Below are 21,427 nucleotides of genomic sequence, written 5' to 3' on the forward strand. Positions count from 1 at the left end.
CTGATCGAACTTGCCACAGTGTAAATCAGGTATAGCCACAGTGAAGTCAGTGGTGCTATGCTGATACAAAACCAGCCTACATGAGAGCAGAATCAATCATGATATGAACAGTAATGGCCACAAATAGAACTCTAAGGGCACGTCTACACAGCCTGCAGCAGTGAGCATGTCAGCAGATTCAGGCTTGCTCTATCATGCTAAAAACCAGCTGTGCAGACACTGAGGCTTGGGTTGGAGCTTGGGCTCTGAAGCCTTGGGAGTGGGGTGGGCTTCAGAGCCACTGGTCCAACCCAAGTTCCAACTTCATGTCACTGTCTACACAGCTATTTTCAGTACAGTAGCATGAGCCCAAGTCTATCGACCTGGGATGGGAGGCTTGCTACTGCAGGCTGTGTAGCCATACCCATAAGAAACAAATATAGGAACAAATGCCCAGCCCAGCCTTAACCGGGCTTCATGGAAAAGGGCTCAATCCTGCAAACACTTAGTCACATGACTAACACTCTCTGTGTGGCTACTCCCATTGCAGTAAGTGTTTGCCAGATCAGGCATATAGAATTTAGTATGGAGTGAACCCCCTCAGGTTCAATAGGAATGTAATAGAAGTCTAAAGAATTTAATCTAAATACTTATAGACTGCAGTAGAAAATGATCTCCTTCCAGAGATTTCTTTGAACCATCATATGGAATTCTATAGCAGGAATATAATCTTATAATAAACTGTATTTGGCGAATCAATAAAATCTACAGAAAATCTGTCATCTTCTATTAAGTTCCACAGAACTTTTCCAAAAGTGTGCAAACAGTGAGTTTGTAAATGGAGATCAGCTTTTTAGATGCATTATGTTTTAATGCAAATGCCCTTCCGAATAAAAAATGGTGGGAAACAAAAATAGATTTTCTGTCGTAGATGGAATTGTTTTTTAAACTGAATGAATTCCAAACTTTTTCATGAAGCATCATCTGCTTTTTAACTATATATTATGGACATCAGTGAGGCTCAGTGAAAATCAATAGAGTTTGTCAATGAGTAAAATATTAAAACTAATTATCTGACCTATTTCTTATTTAGCTATTGATTCCTTTATTTTTTCCCCACAACAAACATCAACTTCCTGCAGCAACCTATACTGTAGTTAAAAGATCTTGTACCCACTGCCCCATAGTCCAAGTTATTGGACTGGGCTAGGATTCAAGCTAAATGCTTCAGATTAATTTGCCTAGGGTAAAATCTGCTATGTGCTTCTATTTTTCAAATTGGTTTGCTTTTGTTTTTAAACCAATAGGAGCTTTGTTTTGAATATGTGATGTACTGTATGATTCTAAGTAATCTCAACAATCAGGTACTAGTCAAATTGAGCACCCAAAATTAGATTAAATTTTTGGCCTTAATCTCTGTGTGTCTCCATTCCCCATCTGAAAAATGGGGCTAATAATATCTCCTCATCTCACTGGGGTATTGTGAAAATAAATTCACTGATGTTTGTGAAGCACTCGGATATTATACTGATGAATGCCATAGAAAAGCCCATGAGGAAATTAAAAATTCTGAATTCTAGTCAGGGTTTGAGTAGTGAGCTGTAACTAAGGCATGGGAGTCACATTGGACAATGAGGATTAAAAAATATTCAGTATCTGTTCATTAACTGAGCACCATTCATTCTGTCCACTGAAAAAGGCAGGGGTCCTGTGGAAAAAATAATATGTAATTAAAGCCAGCATCATAATATTAAACCCAGCATCATAAGTCATATGCACAAGGGGGCCTAATTAAGGTTGCACAGGCAAACTTACCTCTGGCATTTCCTAACTTTTGAGTGTTTAGTTTTACAACTCTAGTGTTAAATACACACACACCGTCCAACCAAAAACACCGAAACCACAAATAACCCCTCCCACCCAACGCTCTCTTTTATTCAGTTTGAATCCATCCCAGCTTTAGCTGGATGACCAGAGTCTGGAACATATAGGCATTTCATATCTTCCTTTTTGCTTTCTGACAAAAAAAACTATAAATATATCCAAGAGTTTTTCAGGACAAATGTTTCAGTGATCTTTCTCCTAAATAAAAAATAATTTGTACCAATATCTGATGTGTTATTACACAATAAAAATATACTGTGAACAGGTGAAAGTGTTTAGTAAATCAGCACAAATCAATTTCAGATTCAATCTCCTAAAGGTTATTACAAATAAACTAGGGGTTGTTTTAAAGAAAGTAAAATACATTGATGCTAAAGGCCAAAATCTATTTTTATTTACACTGGTGTAAGTCTGGATAACTCTAAGCTTCCGCTGAGTTATGTGGATATAAATCTGTGTAACTGAGACCAGAATTTTGCCCTCACTGTGCTTTTACATGACTTTTAAGCACTGTGGTTATTTTTTTTAAATCAATTGAAGCAAGGCATCATGGACAGTTCCAAAATCTCCCAGCTCCATGGACAGCAGCTTTAGATCTTATTTAGAACCATTTATTACGCCCTTTTAAAAGTTTTGTCTGCCTTTTTTTATTACATTAGAAATACCATACCCTAACTTCCCTATTTCAGCTAGAGGATGTTGCAAGTGTTTGGAAGACTAGAAAAGTGATGTCACAGAAGGCCAAAATAGGAGCTATAGATCTCCGTCTTCAAATGACTAGTGAGAGTGTTTGGATTCTAAGGGCACAAAAAGTTTTTTCCAATGCATGTCATCTTGAAACCAAGATATCTACAGATGAAAGATGGTTTATTGGTTAGAGCACTGTTTGGGAGTTAGTGATTTAATGCCCTGATCAACCACAGACCTCCTGTTTGACTTTGGGCAAGTCTCTGTTTCCCATCTGTAAGAAATGGGGATATTAATACTTTGCCACTTTACAGGGTTGTTGTGAAGATAAATACAGTAAAGACTGTGAGATGCTCAGATACTATGGTAACGATATGAGTACCTTTGATAGATAGTGTAGTTTTAGGCCCTTTTGAAAATTTTACTCTAAGTGACTTAGGTGTCTACGTCCCATTTTCAAAAGTGACTTAGGCACCTAGGGCCAGATTTTTAAAACACAGACATTTATGAAAATTCTATCCCTTAGACTCAATAGCTCTTCCACCTTAAGTGTCTCCAACAAGGTCTTCCAAACATTGGCAGTGTCAAATAACCTATCTAGCAAGTATTCAGAGATTCTATAACTCTTGCTAATTCCTCTTCTTCCTTCAGATCCTTTTCACCTCCAATATCATAAGCCCCCTCTCCAAGCAGCAGGTCATGAAGCCTCAAAATGCCTATTTCACTGAATATCAATATTTTAATTAAACTGGTGCCTTGACACTCAAAATGTCTATCATGTTGGACATCATTCTGTTAATTAAAAACCTGAAGGAGACTCATCACAGAGTCAGACAATGTCAGCTAGTTCTTTCAAAGCACCATTGTGAGAGTAAAGAGCAACACTGCAAGCTTCCATCATCTGGTTGCCAGCAGTTATCATGAAACTCAGCTCTGGAGTTTATTGCAGCTAAGCAGTGACTTGAAAAATTAGCTGCATTAAAATACATAACCTTTATCATTTAATTGCAGTCCATTAAATAAGCAGACTTATCTGAGTTCAGATTCTGTGTGTCCATTCTATTATGGATGAAGCAGAATTGCAGGAGACAGTCATTACGAAGTTTTGTCTATCATATCCCCTCACACAGCATGATGAAATGTTTGTGTGTGTGTGTTTTCCACTAGCAGAGGGTTAGACATATTTAGTGCCATTCCCTCCCGCCCCACAAAAATACTGTTTTATTGAAACCACCATTTTAAAATGAAAATGTCCATTTGGATGAAAACCTTAGTTTTCCCATGGGAAATTTCAAATCAAAAATTTTCATTTGAAATTGACTTTTTGAAATAAAAACAAAACATTTTGTTTTCTTTCAATTTTAAATGTCATTTAATTTAAGATAGGGTTCAAAATACAACTTAACATGACATTTTAAGTTGAAATGACCATCTGACATTAATCAGATCTTTTAGATTAAACTTAAAATGTCATTTCATTTCATTTTTTCTTAAAAGGTGAAATGAAATAACATTTTAAGTCAAAACAAAACCAAAACATTCATTTTGAATCAGGTCAGAATGGTTCACTGGGAAATTGAAGTTTTTCAACTGTCCAAATAGTTTTTGTTCAAAAATTCTCATGGATTTTTTTTTCCCCAATCAGCACTCCTGAGTGCTAACTCACATAGGAAGAATGTATTACATTTGTATGCAGGTTAATAGTACAATGAAATCTCATGTGTGCTTGCATGAGTGTGTATAATACGATCCTCTACTGGATGAAGAGTGAACTGCTGAACTGTGTATTCTAACTGGTCAAGAAGTGGGGGGAAAAATAAACACTTTGCTGATTTATTTTCCTTTTTTATCATCATAAAATTTTGACAAAAGTTTTCCTTGAAATCTCAAAGTTCATAAGATTTTGATTTGCTCTAGATCAGGAGTTCAGGGGGTCATGAAGTTATTATGTGGGGGGTCGTGAGCTGTCAGCCTCCACCCCCAAACCCCGCTTTGCCTCCAGCATTTATAATAGTGTTAAATATAAAAAAGTGTTTTTAATGTATAAGGGGGGGTCACACACATAGGCTTGCTGTGTGAAAAGGGTCACCAATACAAAAGTTTGAGAACTGCTGCTCTAGATATAGGCCCAATACCGTAAATAGCTAATGGAAATTTTTCGTTAGCTCGGGTATTAGGGGCCTGTAGTCTTGAAGCACGTGCATCTGTGCTCTATCCCTTCTGTCACCATGAAACGCTGAATGGCCACAGTGTCTGTGAAGTACAAAGTAGAGACAGATTTATTACACTAACGCTATTTAGAACTACAGAGATTAAATCTTTTTGAAATTAACCTCTGAGACTTCTCTACCTCAAATGAGTCCTAATCAGAGATGGGCCAGAAGCATGAAGTTCACCCATATGTCACAAGAATATATGTCACTGCCACATGAGTAGCACACATTCTATTATAGATTGGACTTACATATGGATTAATATTAAAATGCCCCTTCTGTATAATAAAGAGTACACATGTGTGTATGGGGCATATTACACATAAGAAACACACATGTGTTTCCTCTCCACAGGTCTAGGTCCAATTGTCATCTGCACCTCTCTAATGTGCAATGAGGTTGGATTCAGTGTTCATGGTCAGACCCTTTTCCAGTTCTGATACACTTTCATCTTCATAGACAAGGCTCTCCCTGTCTCATGAGACCTAAACTGTGTAACCTTTCTGTTCTACTACCGTAGACATTTTCATGCATTTCCTGGAAGGAGAAGAAGAATCAGAAAATTCCACAATCTGGAACTATTTGGCTAGATTCCGGTAGAACATTCTCTCTTCTGTAGTTCACAGGAGGGATCTGTGGAATGTCTGCAGAGTCCCATAGCCTGCCCCTGTGAAACCACCCTTCTGATAAAAATACCAATTCAGGGCTAATTTGTGCCCTTAGCCACAGCCTGACCAAAGGGTGGTGCATAAAATAAACCAACCCAGAAGGTTTTGTGCCTTAAAGACACAACTATGAGGCCCATTTCCCTCCCCACTTCCCCCTTGGTCTGAGAGTTGGAGGTGTACTGATTTGCTTCTGACCTACACTAGCAGCAAACTGTGACATCCTTGCAATGGTTCAGCTCACTGTTAGCTTTATCCATCCTACTCACTTGCTGTGGGTTGGTGCTGGTGGGCAAGGGGGGAGGAAATGGATACGTAGTGCTCCTTACTCCTATACACTGAGAGCCTATGTCTGGGTAACCCATGTAGGGTGGTAAGGGTATTTTATTCCCCCTTTAATCTCCTGCATCAACATATAGTCCGAATCACAGCCCTGCTCTCCGTGATGTAACACTAACAAAATATTTTCCACTACGTAATTAATGTTACTCTAAACAATGTGATGATCAGTTTAAAAAGAAGCCTGATTCTTATGTCATAATATGTGAATAATTTGAATACAGGGCATCTACAGAAAAAGCAAGTGGACCGGGAGAGAGACTTTTAAATCAAAGTAGCTGGTGCATCAGTTTTACAATTTCTCCATGAAATGCTGGTTTAGAGGGAACTATCTCAAGCTAAAAATAATAGAGACAGTCCTTTCTGGCTGTATAATTTGCTAAGGACCTCATTTCATTCAGAACTAAGAACCACGATTCCCTATACCTCTCTCATTACGAGATGTATGCACTTTTAGTTAACTGTCCCCATGAAACTGGCAAACCTTGTTTTTGCCATAGGGACTTAGTTGCTATTTTTTCCCCTTTTTCAAATTCTTTATGAAATACAACAAGTGCAAATCCCTCCTAGATGACAAAATGTACTAGAGGGAATCGGGGGTGCATCAGCCAGAAATTCAGATGCATTGAAAACTGTTGACCCCTTCAGAAGTTAGAACAAGATTACCCCTTGTTTTCTCCTGTAAAAAGCCTTGAAATAACCTATTCTCACTCCTCAAAAGATAACTGCATAGCATGCTCACTAATGGTTATGGGCTGGGGCTATTTCACAACACTCCCTCATCTCACAGATGTGGGACCACAGTCAAGAGAAAACTTACTGGTAAAGCTATGCAAACAATGAATTTTTTCATTCACTGGCAATATCAAAAAGTTTTAAAAAGAATGTTTTGGATCAGGCCAAACCCAAAAATTCTCAACATTTTTAGAGAATCGAAAAGTCAGAACCAAACATGCATACAAAAGTTTTGTTTTAATAAAACTGAAATGTTTCATTTTGACTTCAACCATTTTTTTAAATGTTCCTGAATTTTTTTAAAAACAAATTTGAAATGAAAAGTCATGTCAAATAAAAAAATCAAAATATTTTGTTTCCAAAATTTGGAAACTAAACATTTCATTTAAAAACTTTTTTTTCCTAAACAAACAATTCAGCAAAACCGTTTTGGCATCAGTGAATGGATTTTTCACCCTCCAAAAGTTTTGTTAACATTTTTTTGCCCAGCTCTGCTCACAGGTCAAATTCTACTCCCAGTTACATCTGTGGAACTAGTGTATCATCTTCAAAAGGGCAAATTAATGTGTAACCAGAGCAGAATTGCGGCCCTGTAGTTACTGAAAATATCTTCAAATATTAAAATTAGTGAATTTAAAAACACAGAGTGAAAGCCATTGGGAGAAATGGGTTAAGGAAAGTCAGTCTCTGGTTGTTCATTTTCTGTTAATGTTCTATTGCTTTTATTCTTCTTGTGTTTTTGCTCTTGACTTTCACTATATTTAATGGGGAGGGAGTGATAACCATTGCTACAATATTCTGATTTACCTAGTGGCAGAATAGTTATATGTTCAGGAAAGATGTGTTAATAGAATATTACCTTAGATTTTTCAAATTTATTGAACATCTTCCAATACTTTAAGTGTTATTAAAATATTATTTATGTTAATATTCATGGTGATTTACGTAAATTTTGGGGAAAAATTAGTTATGGAACACAGTTTTATTTATTGTTCACCTTTTATGGTGTTTATTTACTTTTTGCTTTTCATTTATTTTAGATAGTGAAAATGAACTAAGTAATTTTATTTTGTTTATATTCAATTTTCATTTTCCAGTTCTCATGCAATTAATACAATGCTGTTATATTTGAATTTCCAACACTCCGAGGAGATGTTTAAATCTCCCAAAAACTGATTCAGGGATTTTTTTTGTACATCTCATTTACAGTTATTTTTGGTTTTGTAAACAATCTGCCTAATAATTTTGGTTCTGGTTTAACCTATTTTAAAATGTTTTTATGCAGCAAAATCGTGTGTGTGTATGCATATATGTATTAACCAGAACCTAAATTATTTTGCACTTATAAAGACATTGTCAACCAATCTAGCACAGAACCCATGATCAATTCCTTATACATTATCGTTTTTAAAAGTCCAGTTTGTTTACAGATTTTTTTTGTCAGATTAAGATATACTTCTCCATGGAAACTGATTATCTAGACATATGATGTGAATAAAAAAGCAAGGAAAGAAAACACTGTGACAAATGTTTCAGCTGAATGCCTTTGATGTCAAAAACACACAAATAGGTATTAAGATAAAACCTTGTCTACAGAATTTTGTTTCTGTAGTTTTAGGTCCCTGATCACCAGCTAATCCTTGGTATTTCTGAGAGGTTTCCAAGGGGTGTACATATATTTAAAATTAAAGAGGAATTTGGCAAATGTATTCTTGTAAACTCGGGAGTCAGGAAATACTGACCTCTGCTATGTGACAGGGTGTTGTTATTTATAACTCTGATCTGTGTCCTATGTTATGGTTAGGACACAAAGACCAATCTCTTCCCAGCACCTGACCACATTTCACACACTCAAAAATGCAGATTTAAGGATTTGTTCCCAATGAGTTCATGGGAAAACTCTTTTGTGAGCCTCTAACTTTACACAGTGAGTAAAGTGGAGATTCTGAGATATCAACAAGGATACTCACCGGACTGAAGAGATATCAATAAAGGCCTAATTCTGACATCTTTGCTCATGCTGAGTTTTTTACCTTAACCCATAGGGAATCCCACTGATCTCTTACATAGTGAGATGCTATTTTACGTGGCTTAGGATGGCAGTATCACGCTCTAAATGAACAATAATCTACTAAATCCATATAAAAAAGCCAACGAAATACAGGATGAAATCTTGGCCACATTGAAGGCAGTGGGAGTTTTGCCACTGACTTCAGTGGGGCCAGGATTTCATCCACAAACTATAACATGCACATTAATTACAGTGTACAAAATAAATCTCGAAAAGCCAGCAATGCATTATAAGTTGCCATTATTATTATTAATCAAAATTCTAAAGCCCTCATAAAAAATCAGTGGGTTCCTTGTGGAGAAAGGTACTTATCGGAGGACAAAGCAAGGATATAGCCCCCTCTTTCACCAGGATTCCATCAGAGGGTACCTTGCAACAAACCTTTTCCTTGGCTGAATTTTCAAATGCACTACTAACCCTTTCCCCAGATGTGTACAGGAAAATGGAGAACATGCTGATGCAGAATTAAGAATAGGTCTAGCAATTAACTCACCTAGCAAAAGCCTCTGTGGAAAAGAATTCTATTTTTAAATCATTAATCATAAACATACACATTAGAGTTGGTTAGGGTTTTTGTGAGGCAGGGAGCTTAGTTTTGCACAAAAACTGGAAAAATATAGTTTTTTTTCCCATTTAATTGTAAAGCTATTTTCGTGTGTGTGTGTGTGTGTGAGACAGTTGGTTGAATATATATATATAAAACATATATTCAACCAATTGTCACACACACATATTCTCTCTATATAAATATATTATATACATATACACATGATACAGCAAAAAGATGCAGTTTCTTCCTGAATGTGCAGCTCTTAGAGTATGATAAATCATGGGAGGAGGGAGGAAGAAACTCCCTTCAAAGAGATATGGTCCTTTGATTTATATTGTATGGTTATATAGCTCTCCTCATCTGCTGAAGATAAATTATTTAAACAAATTTTAAGAACATGCATGACACACCCATATACATATTAGAGCTGGCCTCTAATGTTCTCTCTCTCTAAAATCCAGTTTGCATAGCTTATAGTGCCTGATGCCCAGTGGTGTTTCTAAAGTGAGTGGCATCACTTTACTGAAAATGGAACACTGTTCCTATTGGCCCAATACTTAACTCTGCTAAAGATGCAACTTTGTGGAAATCCACTTGACCTGTCTCCTACCCAAGATGCTAAACTTGAGGTCAGCCCAAAGCTTTTGACAAAAATTGTCACTTTATAACTTTTTACAATGGGTTAATGAGAATCAAGTGCTGTGGGTTTTATACTTCATAAAATTTCACTTAAAAGGACGGTAACAAAAAGCTTAATGGCAACAGAATAGGAAATAAGAACTAAAAAGCTGGGGACAGCATAAATGAAGAAGAAAAGACCAGGAAGGTGGGGGGTGTGAGAGGTGAGAGAGCAGTCCAAGTAATTTCTCCATTCCATGTTATTTTGATTATTATTTAATATTTACATTACAGCAATACTCAGGAGCACCAATAAAAATGGGGCCACATTTCGCTAGACACTATAAAAAAGACACAGTTCCCTGCTGAATGATACGTTTGTGTTTATACAGAACCTTCTCATATGTGTAACAGCCTTTAATTAAGGCTCATAGAAACCCAGGGAGGGAGGTATTGTTATCTCTCATTTTACTGATGGGAAAGTGAGGCATGAGGAGGTGAAGTGACTGTCCAAAGGCACACAGCTAGCAGCAGAGCTGGCCATGGAATCCAGAGCTAAGATTTTAAAGATTTACAAAACTGGATAGCTAAATTTAGGCACCTATATCTGTATTTAGGCATCTAAATAAATGGCCTGATTTTCAAAAGTGCCGAACTGCTATTGAAATGAGATTGGGTGGATGCTCAGAATTTAAAAAATCATTCTACTAATTTTGGTGCCTAAACATGGGCTTTAGAGCCTAATCAAACTTGTTGAGTTTTCCTGTAAAAAAGTTTTGGGTTTTTTTAAATGGCCTTTTTTCAAAACCTAAACGTTTCACAAAAAGTCACTGACCTTATCAGAATATTCTGATTTTTGTAACATTTTCAAAAAGACATTTTTAATTGATATTACAATTGGGAATTAATCCAAATTTTTATTAAAATTATTTTCAATATTAAGAAAACATGGGTTTTGGTAAGCAAAATATATTGATCATGGTTTAATAAATTATTTCAATTACAATTCCGGTAAAGAATGTATTCAAATATCCATAACATGCTACAGAAAAATGGAGAATCGCTCCACTTCGAAGCCAGTGAAAGGAAAACACCTTCAACATTTTTTGACATTTTTCACAAAATTCTTTCCCTGTTTTTTGTCCAGTTCTAGAACTCAAGTTTAGGTACCTGAGCTGCAATTTTCAAAGTAGCCTTACGGAATTAGGCAATCAGGTATTCTGCTCCCAGTGTTGTACTCTAACCTCTAGACAACACCTCTTCTCTCTTGAGACCTAGGTTTTTCTGCTGTAACTAGATAATAGACATCAGATGCATGGCTGTACTCAGAATGCCTATCATTAATATTAAAGAGGTTACTCATAAATACTGGTGTAAATAACAGTAGCTCCAGGGAAGCCAGTGGACTTACTCTGGATTCACGTAGGTGTAACAGAGCGCAATGTGGTCTTCCATTAATATTTACAGTCATCTATTACTATTCTGCTGTCAAAATCAATTGTCATCAGACCTTTAAAGGTCTATATTCCCAACAGTGTACCGCGGTGTTTGTGAGTTTATTATGAGCAGATTATACTTGCTGGGACTGAAACTGTGTGACCTTTGAATCTAAAAGCAATTATTCTATTTCTTGAGTTAACTTAAATCTCCACTCTCTACCAATCTTACTTGAGAGTGGCAATAGCCACATTAACTCCCTCCCTAATTCTGATCTCAATTACTCTGATATAAATCAGGGATATCTCCAGTAAAACCATGGGGCTTGATTTTCCTTTCACTGCAGTTTTACAGTGGCGTCACTATGATGACTTCATTGGAGTTGCTCCTGACTTATGCTGGTGTCAATGAGCGGAGAATGAGGCCCAGTTAAAACCAGCACTATAAGATCAGAATTAGGCCCCAAAACTTTATCTCTGACCAGAGCTTGGGAGATTTTTTTTCCATTTCTTTCTTTTAAATAATTTGTGGGTCTATTACTTTATAGTGATGTTTGGGGAACTTTGAGGACCTTGCAAGGAAATCTGTAAACTCCAACATTAACAAACAGAAAAATCAATTTCATTAATGCAGTAGGGCTTTTTTCCCATTTTATTTAGGTGAAAAATGTTTGCACATGAAGCATGGTCTTTGGAGATTTATTAATCTCCTTATCCATGAGGCACAAATAGTTAGAACTTTCCATTGGGTGCTGAAGACATACTATGATGGACACTATCATTAAGCCTCAGGCCAACAGCCTTTTCTGTGAGGTAGGCAGTTTTAATTGTTAATAAGCCATTGTCTGGCCATGCTGAAAGAAAGGCAGAAGGCAATAGATGTGGTTTAATTAGGCCACAACTTAATACACTTAAAATAACAGAGTGCCTAGCAATAAATTGTACAGTGCAGGTCATCATCATTTCCTTAATCATTTCCACATCATCCCCAACCTGGTCCCAGGCATCTCATAGCTGGGACCCCTCTGTCCCTCCCTTTTATGCGGGCTAAGGGGGGTGACAAGAAGAGGAGGGTTGACTCCCCACTGTACCAGTTGTAGGAGCCCCAAACCCCTCTTCCTCAGGTCCCTTAAGGGAGGCTTTTGTTTAATGCTTTTTCGAATCCATTTTATCCTATAACCATACCCCTTTCAGAATGAATAATTGCACTGGACATCACATCTGCCACAGGTTTTATGTACTAAGACCAGTACCAGGTTTACAATGGTGCCAATGGTGCCTTTGCGCTGGACCCACAGTCAGAAGGGGCCCATTATGTCCGGTTGAAACGCAGACCTGGCTGTGTTCGGTCAGCAGTGCTGACTGGACACTAGAAGTCTGCTTATAGGAGTAACCACGATCGGCCTCCCTGCTAGGAGGACAGGAAGAGCAGCTGCTGCTGCCCGGAGGAGCTGCAGCTCAGCGGGAGACAGAGAGAACTGACTCCCAAGGACCCAGCTCCAGTGGAGAGAGGTAGGTATCGGCTCCGCACTGCCCCGGAGCAGAGGGTGGGGGGAGATCCTGTCTGATTTTTATTTTATTTTGGTTTTGCACCATAAAAAGATAAACAAAAGAAATAGCTTTTTCAAGTCACCTCATACAAATAGTGTAGTGCCATCTCTTTATCGTGAAAATGCAACTTACAAATGTAGATTTTTTTTGTTTCATAACTGCACTCAAAAAGAAAACAATGTAAAACTTCAGAGCCTACAAGTCCCCCCAGTCCTACTTCTTGGTCATCCAATTTCTAAGAGAAACAAGCTTGTTTACATTTATGAGAGATAATGCTGCGTGCTTCTTATTTACAATGTCACCTGCAAGTGAGAACAATCATTCACATGGCATTGTTGTAGCCAGTGTTGCAAGGTATTTACGTGCCAGATATGCTAAACATTTGTACACCACTTCATGCTTCCACTTGTACATTGCATATTTTTAAATCTTCTTACCGTGTTAATATTTGTAATAAAAATAATAATATAAAGTGAGCATCATACACTTTGAACTCTGTGTTGTAATTGAAATCAATATATATTTGAAAATGTAGAAAAACATCCACAATATTTATAAAATAATTAAATTGACATTCTAATATTATTTAAGTGTGATTAAAACTGTGATTAATTACGATTATTTTTTTTAGTTGTTTGACAGCCCTACTTAGCCAGTTTTTAATCTATTACATGTGTGCCATGTTAATTTCATACCATTCTAAAATGTCATGCGGTACCAACTCAAATGCCTTATAGAAGTCTAAGTATATCATGTCAACACTATTACCATTATCAACCAAATTTATGATCTCATAAAAAAAAAGATATCAACTTAGTTCGGCAGGATTTATTTTCCACAAACCCATGGGCTCCCTCATCAGACTACATCCCCCTGATACACCATGGACTTCCATTTTGGTGAAGGGAGGCAGTGTGTGATGGGAGTCCCATGGGCACGGTGAATTACAGGAGATGATATGGCTTGGGAGCCTGGTCCATAGAGGAAAATGCAAACATAAAGCAACCGAACTACAATTCCCATTCACTATGCCAGTATATCTAAATGGAAATATTTTGTTTTTTGACCCTAAAACTGAAAACTTCTGTTTTCAGGCATTTGTTGTTGTTTTCTAAAAAACTCCACAACCAGCCAACCAATCAATCAACCAACCAACAATTACAACAACATTTTCCATAGAAAGCAGATTTTCAAGAACAATTTCATTTAACTGAAAACTCAATTTCCCATCAAAAACAGTTGAGATGGAAAATTTTTGATCAGCCCAAGTAATTCACGGTGTGAAAGATGTGGTGAGATGGTGAATTTAGCGCTAACAAAAAGTATCCCATAACAATAAATAGAAACAGACATATCAGTCCAATATCCACATGAATGTCCTAGATTTCCTTGCTTTATTGTGTTCTTTCCCAGCTCTCAGAGCTTTGTGTCCCACTCTTTTGCAGAAGTAAAGCCCAGTTTGTCTTCTAATCAAATGAAAACTGTTGGTGGCAGTAATTAAATCCCACCTTCCTTTCCTAAAGTGAAGATTTAAAATGCTTCTAGTTTACAATACAGCTTGTTGTCTTAAATCATCCCATAAAATAGATTAGAGAAATTGTATAATGTCCTGCCATCTTCAAGAGATTCAGTGATGCAAGACAAATGTTCAGGACAAAAAGAGACAATTTACCATATTCATGTGCTCTGTTTTGCTACTTTTGCCTTGATTTGCATGTAAACTACTTGGCTAAACAATGGGATAACAAGGACGCGAACTACTGTCCCCTTGTTCTGTTGATGGAAGTATTATTTCTTCATTTTCAAAGTCCTAAGTGGATAATTATTGTCCAATTAGACTTGCTATTACCATCACAAGGACCATAAAATGGGAATAATAAAATTTACCTTGCACAGAGTTATTGTGCAGATTAATTCACAATTAATATTTGCACAGCACTGTGAAAATTAAAAGAATTGCATAGCAGCTAAGTATAATAATTAATAATTAATCATTGTTAACACTGTTTTTATATTTATGACCTTAGAAACCCAGTGACTGGTTTGCATATCTGCTGCTTAGGCAATATCAGGGCGCACCTCTAAGTGTTTATTTCATATAAGCACCCAAACCCTGGATTCTTAGCCATACAGTTTGAATCCTGATTTGACAACACTCGAGCTAGAAATCAGGCATGAACAGTCTTGTGGCAATAGTCACACATCTGCTCCTGCTCTTGGTCGAAACCTGGAAGTAAAGAGACATGCAAAATCAAATAGAATAGTTAATCCGACTTTTTCTAACTTCTAATGCGATTCAGTTCAGGTTTTATTCCAGTTTCACTAACTTTATATATTATCTGAACTGCTTCGCCCGTCTCTAATTCTTTGTAGTACAAGAGTAAAAAAGGCAATAGCTTTTCACCACCAGAGGCTGAGCTTGGTGAGTCTCTATCTCGTCCCCATTTGTCTGAATGACAAAATCACTGCATAATTTGGCAACAATTCAACATGGTATCATTCTGTGCACTAAAGAGCCACCAAACTGGAATACAACTGAGGTTTACCCACAACCTGTGAGATGGTAGAAGGGAGACGTTTGTTTGCACAGAAAGTGACTCTATTATTTCAGGGGTTAGTCATCCCCTAGTTTAACTCAACAAACCTGCGAAGGAGAAATTAATTAAGCTGAAATTCTCCCTTATTCTCTTCCTTCCTAATTTATCCTCTCCAAACAATAATATCTAAGGCAACATCAGATGCATGACCATGCTGTTTTCTTAAGGGACGATCTCATTTCTTCAAAGTGAAGCTTTGAGTGGCAATTTGAAGGTCTCACCTGCATGGAGTACTAGTGGCTGAGTTGCTGAGACTCATGCAGCTGGAGTCCAGCAGTCACGTGAAATTTCTGCAGAAGTTTGTGAAAGTCTGAACCTGAACAAAATTGGAAATGGAGGGAAGAGTCCTTCAGCCAATGATGAGAGATGAACTCCACTGAAGGTGAACACGTCACTCCAGATTTACACTACAGTAACAGAGATAAGAATCTGGCCCAGTAATTTTACATGTAAAATATGGCTCCTAACTCCCAACCTTCCTTATTTTTTGCAGTGTGTTTTCTTTACATTCTACCTTCCACTTGTATACAAGTGAGCTGAAACCTAGAAGTTTTTTTCTCTGGTATTCTGAGACTATAATAAGGGTTTCAGCAAATAACAGAGAGAAACTCATAACACATCTGAATGGTTTATGTCAAGAATCCTCTCTGAACTGAGTAGTGTATATGATTTCACTCAGTCTATGGGCAACAACATTGACAGTTACTCGCTCATTATAGCTGAGGGTCCACTACACCCTCAAACACAAGGATTTCCTTGTCAATATGGTAATAAAATAGAACATAATTTGGATTCACTATAACGTAGCACCTTTTATATTCAAAGTGGTTTGCTAAGATTAGACACAGTAGTGGTAGTGCAGTGACTGTGTATGCAAATGCCATAACCATCATGCATTCTGTATCAGCTCGCCACATTCTTCAACATTAGAGAAAAAGAAAAGAGAATAAAAATTAATATTGTTCAAGACAATCACTGCTCTTTTCAGAATTATTCAGGTATGCTTAACTTTCCTTTGGGCAGCCACCAGAGAGGCCGAAGGGAGCATGGTTTCCTGTGAAAGATGAATTGCAGTGTCAGCACCATTGGCTCTGAACCCCAGCCCTACTGCAGCACTTGAAACCACCAGGGTCTGATCCAGGGAGAAGAACTTGATGATATCTCTTCAGTGTTTAACCCCACAGGTGCGAGAGAGAATCTGAGTACAGCATCAACTGCTTGTGTGTTTGATGCACATTTATATAATCATGAACGGATAACTGATAATGGCTGATTCGATGAGCACATATAAAAAGGAGGCATGTGGTCCTCAGTTCAAGTAACCGTTTTGTTTCTTCTAATTATGTATCATTGTTTAAAGGCTTTCGCTGTGAAGCTTTGTTCCTATCTGCCTTGTATTTAGTATGCCATTGAAGGTTTCTCACTGAGCAATTAGCAGCTGTAATCCAGACTAGTTTCCAGTATCCAAGAAGAATGTTTAATTGACTCGCATCACAGGGTCAGACATACACACACCCCTGCAAAAAGGTTCAGCTGACGCACCCGTAGTGGATATAGACAGCAGTCTGCTCTGGAACATTTTATGGTAATTGTGCAGAGCAGATGCTGTATAGAAAGAATTGCATTAGCAGAAGCTGGAATTATGCACTAAAAAATACTTCCAAGAAGTGGGATTTGGGAATAAAGGACTAAAAAAATATTTTGGTTTTCAATTCAAAATATTTCTTCTAATTGCTATCTATGATAATGACCCAATGGAAGCTACTAAGCTTCTACAGCATGCCACCAGTGATGAATTTATACTTTCTGTTGCCCTGGGCTGAAACTAATAATGTTGCCATCCACACACCCCATCTACCTAAAGACTGGAATTTAAAAACATTCCCCCCACACCTTGTATCTTAAACTAAGACATTAGAGCACCACCCAGTGGGTCATAACAAGGCTATGTTTATGTCACGGAGGTCACAGAATCTGTAACTTCCAGAGACCTCTGACATTTTCTGCTTCAGCCCCTGGTGTACGGGGAGATTTCAGCAAACCAGTAAAGTGCCTGAAACCACTATTGCTTATTGCTAAAAGCAGCCAAGTCAGCAGGCCGTAAATTGGCCATGCAGCAGTCTCAGCTTAACAAGGTAGGAGGGGAGGGGGTTTTGGGTGCCACAGAAAGGGCAGCTTGACCCCACATCCTTCCTGATAAGAATTGTGTTGAAGTTGCTGATACATGCATTTTAGAAGAGTGGGTTGTGCCCTCAGGAATGTCTGTTAGGGCCTCAAAGCTGCAAACTCTGGGGGATAAACCACACCTGGTTAATCAATAATCAGAAGGAATCCTCTTGCTTGACCATTGAAAATGCTTGCTTAACAAGTTTTCTTTAAGGGACATGTCATTGTATTACTAATATATAAATAAGGGGAAAAAGTTTGAGGTAGTTGGACTGGACTCTCCCTCTGGATACATCTTATGGTCCCCACTGGCAGACTGAAGTTTGGCCAATGGAAGCCTCTCGCTGTGCCACTGGAGAGCCACACTCAGCTTCGGTAATTATCGAGGGTTGGGGGTGTTTTACTAACCTGTTGGGGATGTGTGTAAGCGCTTGAGACTAAGTAAAGTTTAGCTTTAAGTGAAAGCATTCTTGTGTTGTCCTGTTTGTGCTAGCCATCTATCAGTCGGACAGCCGCGTCTCCCCTGATTTATTTCCTGACACCCCCTTTCTCAGAGTAAAAGTTACCAAGAGCTTTGGGTTGAAAGAACCCCGGGTAACACTGGAGCCTGGAACTGGAGCTGGCAGCAAGCGGGACCCCGGTAGGGTTCCAGCAATGGGCAACAGCCTCCTCAGGGGAGGAGTTCCAGCAACAGGGGACAGCCTTGTGGGGGGTGTGGCGTGGAACCCCACAGCTCTCAGCCACCACTCTGGCAGGAGAAACCATGGAGCTGCAGCAGCAAAAGTCACAGACAGGTCACGGCTTCCATGAATTTTTGTTTATTGCCCGTGACCTGTCTGTGACTTTTACTAAAAATAACCATGACAAAATCTTAGCCTTAGTCATAACAAAACACAACTGAGTACATTAAGATGGTGGGTTTGACCTATATGGTCCAAAGTGACTGGGACCAAATTCTAGGTCTTCACTACAAAATAGATATGTTTTTCCATTGAGTTAACTTGACTGAGCTATTGCAATATAAAATACTAGTGGAGACAAGGCACAGATAGTTTTCACCTCAGTGTACCTCAAGATAAACTCTAGCTAGAGGTTCTAGGTTAACCTCATGTAGCTACATCTAGATAAAAACTTACCTGTGGCTTGTTTCCACTAGGATTTCACCATCTCGTTTTTACCGATTTGAGCACTCTTGATAGAAAACCCACCTTTTTTGCAATGAAGACGCAGCCTATGATACTGCCTCTCATCTCCTGACATACTATCATAGTGGCAGTCAGAGGAAGTCTCTGATGAGCTTACATCCATTTCAGTAAAAGAGAGGGGATGGTTGGCCAGGTCTTCTCCATATGGTCTGTGTTGCAGCTGCTTGAAACACAGAATTTCCATTTTGTGGGGGGAAATGTGCCATTTAAAAAAAACCTGACATTTCATTTCAAAACAAATTTTTCATTTTGAAATGTATTTATTTTAATATTACTTTTATTTCATGACATATCAGTAGTAGTTCAGAATAGAACACATCACATTATGACATGTCATATAATCGTCAAAATATCCTGACCTATCCTATTATTTTATTTCTAAAATCATTAAGGGCAACGGCTACATAGTACTGATTCTGACCGTATTTTCTAAAATGTCTCCTGTCTGTGTTGTAAAGAAACAATTTGACACTTTAATCTAGAAAATAAGAGAGGCACTCAGTGGAGTAGCTGTTTTCAATATCCTAGAAAAATGATTTCAGGATAGCACAATGATTAAGAGGTATGGGCTTTGCAATCTGATGTACTGCTGGTTGATCATAGATTGAGTTGGTTGGACATACTACACCGTTTATATGTTTACATAGGCTTTTTTTGTTGCCTGGGGAATTTTAGTTGAGTCCTTTTGCAGGCCAACATTCGGGCGCCCTGTCAGCCACTTACGTTTTAAATTAAAGAAAATAATCTCTGCTACTAACAGTGGTAATAAGTGTTTTTATTTATTCCTTAATGTATAAAATACATTTTTAGAAAAGTTCTTTTAATCTCTTTTATCTTATTTAAACAGTGGATTGTTTCCCTTGGCTTACTGTGGCCCAATCCTTGTTCCATGTGGCCCAGAGGTAAATACATCAGTATCTTTCAGTGTTACAAATGGAAATAAAACCAAACACATTTTAGTTATTTCTGCTGCCATATACTATTTTTATGGCATCTGAAAGCAGCCGCCTGCTCTTTAAGCCCAAGGGTGATATCCTCAGCTGGTATAACTCAGCAAGAGTCCCATTGAAGTCAATAATCGATGCCAATTTACAGCAGCTGAGGATCTGGTTCCAACTCTATATTACAGCTGTATGATGCCTTTTTGATAAAACACCTGGACTAGTGCCCAATACTCTGATTGTTAATTAGTAGGTCAGTACCTTTTCCCTTGCTATGGACTTAGCAGATTTCAACTAGCCAGACAAATGTTGATGTGGTAAATTAATTTTAATATTTTCATACAAAGAAACACTAAATTGTCTAGAGTATGCTACATTCCTGCCTGGACTGTAGCAAAGTGATCTGACTACTGGCCAATAGTTTGTATACTGAAGAAAGAAGGCAGTGATTAAGTAATTCTCCATCCCTGGAATGTCCTACCAACAATCACTTGAAATGAAAAGATCTATAGACAGAAATATTTGCATTGGTATCTGTAGTGCTGCTTATCTAACAAGAAGAGATTACTCTGGTGACTCATATAGGTACAGCAATTACATGTTAACAATTTATTAATTAAACCTTATTGGTATCATATTCCCAGTCTAAAAGAATACATCATTAAAATAATTAATAGCACAACTACAGCAGCTTGAATTTGCAATTATTCTTTGGCTCATAGTCCCCTCCTCTAACAATCTATAGATGCAATGTTAGGTGTGTGTAGTTTGAATGCTGCAGCTGTGTTTGGAATTTGGGGTCGGGGTAACCGTGTACGTTAAAGCTGAATGGTAATGGGAGTCCCACTGTGGAGTGGATGACATTAGTATGAACAGCAGGCACTTGTTCATTAGGCTTCAGCCTACCATTGCTATGAGTATCACATGAATTAATACACTGTCATTTAAGAGTATTTGCCAAACATTTTATCTGAATATCATGCTGGCTCTTCTGTGGAGATGAAAGAGCTTGGGAAAGGGAATCTCTGTTTAACAGAAAACACAGCAGGTGTATTAGCTTCTGTCAAGGTTCCTCCCCCACTCTGAACTCTAGGGTACAGATGTGGGGACCTGCATGAAAACCTCCTAAGCTTACTTTCACCAGCTTAGGTTAAAACTTCCCCAAGGTACAAATTAATTTTATCCTTTGTCCTTGGAATATCCACTGCCACCACCAAACTCTAACTGGGTTTACTGGGAAACGTAGTTTAGACACGTCTTTCCCCCCAAAATCCTCCCAACCCTTGCACCCCACTTCCTGGGAAAGGTTTGGTAAAAATCCTCACCAATCTGCATAGGTGACCACAGACCCAAACCCTTGGATCTGAGAACAATGAAAAAGCATTCAGTTTTCTTACAAGAAGACTTTTATAGAAATAGAAGTAAATAGAAGTAAAGAAATCACCTCTGTAAAATCAGGATGGTAGATACCTTACAGGGTAATTAGATTCAAAACATAGAGAATCCCTCTAGGCAAAACCTTAAGTTATGAAAAAGACACACAGACAGAAATAGTCATTCTATTCAGCACAATTCTTTTCTCAGCCATTTAAAGAAATCATAATCTAACATATACCTAGCTAGATTACTTACTAAAGTTCTAAGACTCCATTCCTGGTCTATCCCCAGCAAAAGCAGCATATAGACAGACACAGACCCTTTGTTTCTCTCCCTCCTCCCAGCTTTTGAAAGTATCTTGTCTCCTCATTGGTCATTTTGGTCAGGTGCCAGCGAGGTTACCTTTAGCTTCT

Source organism: Lepidochelys kempii, chromosome 8, assembly GCF_965140265.1.
Source record: "Lepidochelys kempii isolate rLepKem1 chromosome 8, rLepKem1.hap2, whole genome shotgun sequence".
In the NCBI taxonomy this organism is placed as follows: domain Eukaryota; kingdom Metazoa; phylum Chordata; order Testudines; family Cheloniidae; genus Lepidochelys; species Lepidochelys kempii.